The sequence below is a fragment of the Diceros bicornis genome, chromosome 1 (genome assembly GCF_020826845.1).
Source record: "Diceros bicornis minor isolate mBicDic1 chromosome 1, mDicBic1.mat.cur, whole genome shotgun sequence".
Taxonomy (NCBI): domain Eukaryota; kingdom Metazoa; phylum Chordata; class Mammalia; order Perissodactyla; family Rhinocerotidae; genus Diceros; species Diceros bicornis.
In genome coordinates, this window is record NC_080740.1 from 93,834,100 (window position 1) to 93,837,703 (window position 3,604).

The window sequence follows — 3,604 nt, forward strand, 5'->3', positions numbered from 1 at the left end:
AATGGTTCAGCCACTGTGGAAAAGAGCGTGACAGTTCCTCAAAAAAAGTAAACATAGAATTACCATATCACTCAGCAATTTCACTTCTGGGTATATACCAGAAGAAATGAAAGCATGAACTCAAAGAGATATTTCTACACTAATGTTCATAACAGCATTATTCACAATAGCCAAAAGGTGGAAACAACCCAAGTGTTCATCAATGGATGCATGAATAAAAACATGTGGTATATACATACAATGGAATATTATTCAGCCTCAAAAAGAAATGAATTCTGATACATGTTGCAGCATGGATGAACCTTGAAGACATTATGCATGCGAAATAAGCCAGAGACAGAAGCACAAATATTGTATGATAGCACTTCTGTGAAATATCTAGAATAGGCAAATTCATACACATAGAATGTAGATTAGAGATTACCAAGTGCTGGGGGAAGGGAAGAATGGAAAGTCCTGCTTAGCAGTTACAGAGTTTCTGTTTGTGGTGATGAAAAAGTTTGGGAAACAGAAAGTGGTGATGGTTGCACAACACTGTGAATGTACTTATGCTACTGAATTGTACACTTAAAAATTATTAAAATGGCAAATTTTATTATATATCTATATATAATCTCTAATTTTTTAACTATTTTATTGTGCACATGTATAATATGTATACATTATATGTATTGAAATATATAATATATATTATAATTATAATATATAATATGATATAAAAATAAAAATGAAAACAAAACATACCCAAACTAATGAGATGCAGCAAAAGCAGTGCTAAGAGGAAATTTTAGAGTTGTAAATGCTTGCCTTAAAGAAGAAAGCTCTCAAACCTAATTTTACACCTTCAGGAAATAGAAAAAGAGCAAACTAAACCCAAATCTAGCAGAAGGAAGGAAAAAATAAAGATTAGAGCAGAAATGAATAAAATAGAGAATAGAAAAACAGTAGGAAAAAAATCAATGAACCTGAGAGTGAATTTTTTGAAAAGATCACCAAAATTGACAAACTCTTAGCTAAATTAACTAAGAAAAAAAAGAGAAGGCTCAAATAATTAAAATCAGAAATGAAAGAGGGGACATTACAATCAATGCCACAGAAATAAAAAGGATTATAAGGAAATACTATGAACAATTATACACCAACAACTTGGATAACCCAGAAGAAATGGACAAATTCCTAGAAACTCACACCTTACCAAGACTGGATCATGAAGAGACAGAAAATATTTCAAGACCTAACTAGTTAGGAGATTGAGTCAGTAATCAAAAATCTCGCAACAAAGAAAATCCCAGGCTCATATGACTTCACTGGAAAATGCTTCTACCAAGCACTTAAAGAAGAATTAAGACCAAGCCTTCTTAAATTTTTTCAAAAAAAAAAAAAAGGAAGAGAGAACAACCCCAAATTCATTTTTGAAGCCAGCATTACCCTAACACCAAAGCCAGACAAAGATACTACAAGAAAAGAAAATTATAGAACAATATCCTTGATGAGCATTGATACAAAAACCTTCAACAAAATACTAGCAACCCAAATTCAATAGCACATTAAAAAGATTATACATCATGACCAAGCAGGATTCATTCTCGGAGTTGCAAAAATGTTTCAGCATATAAAAATCAATCAACGAAAAAGACCACAAAAACAGAATGAGCGACCAAAATTGCAAGATCCTTTCAATTGATGCAGGAAAATGCATTTGACAAAATTCAATAGTCTTTCATGGTAAAAACTCTCAACAAACTAGGAAGAAAAGGAAACTACCTCAACATAGTAAAAGCCATAAATGAAAAATACAGCATATACACATTTCTTGCAATTAAGCAAGAAAAAGAAATAAAAAACATACAAATCGGAAAGGAAGAAGTAAAATTGTCTGTTCAAAGATGACATGATCCTTAATAGAGAAAATCCTAAAAATTCCACACACACACAAAATCTGTTAGAACTAATAAACAAATTTGGCAAAGTTGAAGAATACAAAATGAACACACAAAAATCGCATTTCTATACACTAACAATGAACAATCCAAAATGGAAATTAAGAAAAAAGTTCATTTACCATTGTAAATGAATTCTTTATTCAAAAAGAACAAAATACTTAGGAATAAACTTAACCAGCAAGGTGTACACTGGAAACTACGAAACATTGTTGAAAGAAATTAAAGAAGACACAAATAAATGAAAAGACATATTGTGTTCACGGACTAGAGGGCTTAATATTGTTAAGATGCCAATATTACTCAAAGCTATATGCAGAGTCAATGCAATCCCTATCAAAATACCAATGACGGGCCGGCCCCATGGCTTAGTGGTTAACTGCGCGTGCTCCACTACTGGCGGCCCGGATTTGGATCCTGGGTGTGCACTGAGGCACCGCTTCTCCGGCCATGCTGAGGCTGGGTCCCACATACAGCAACTAGAAGGATGTGCAGGTATGACGTACAACTATCTACTGGGGCTTTGGGGGGAAAAAAAAAAGGAGGACGATTGGCAATAGATGTTAGCTCAGAGCCAGTCTTCCTTAGCAAAAAGAGGAGGATTAGCATGGATGTTAGCTCAGGGCTGATCTTCTTCACAAAAAACAACAACAACAACAACAACAACAACAACAACAAAACATAATACAAAGCTACAGTAATCAAAATAATATGGTACTGGCATAAAGATAGGCATATAGACCAATGCAATAGAACAGAGAGTTCAAAATAAAGCCTTATGTAAATGGTCAAATGGTCTTTGACATGGGTAGCAAGACCACTCAATGGGGATAGGGCAGTCTATTCAGCAAACGGTGCTGGGAAAACTGGACATCCACATACAAAAGAATGAAGTCAGACTCTTATCTGACACTATATACAAAAAGTACCTCAAAGTGGATTAAAGACTTAAACATAAGACCCAAATTATAAAATTTCTAGGAGAAGACTTCATGATATTGGATTTGACAATAATTTCTTGGATATGGCACCAAAAGCACAGGCACCAAAAGCAAAAATTGACAAATGGAACTACCTCAAACTTAAAGACTTCTGTGCATCATAGGACACAATAGAGCGAAAAGGCAGCCTATGGAATGGGAGAAAATATTTACCAATCATACATCTGATGGGGGTAATATCTATAATATAAAAAGTACTCCTGCAACTCAACAACAGCAAAAATAACAACATTTTGAAAGTGCAAAGGACTTGATAGACATTTCTCAAAAGATGATACACAAATGATCCACCAAGCATAAGAAAAGATGCTCTACATCACTAACCATTAGAGAAATGCAAGTCGAACCCACAATAAGATACCACCTCACACCCATTAAGACGGCTACTATCGAAAAATAGCAAGTACAACGTGTTGGTGAGGAGCCTTTTGCACTGTTTGATGGGAATGTGAAATGGTGCCCCACTATTGGAAACAGTATTGTGGTTCCTCAAAAAATTAAAAATAGAATTACTATATGATACAGCAATTCCACTTCCGGGTATATACCCAAAAGGATTGAAAGCAGGGACTCAAACAGATATTTGCACACCAATGTTCTCTCCAAGACAAGTGTCCATGGACAGGTGAATGGATAAACAAAATGTGGTGTATACTATTATTC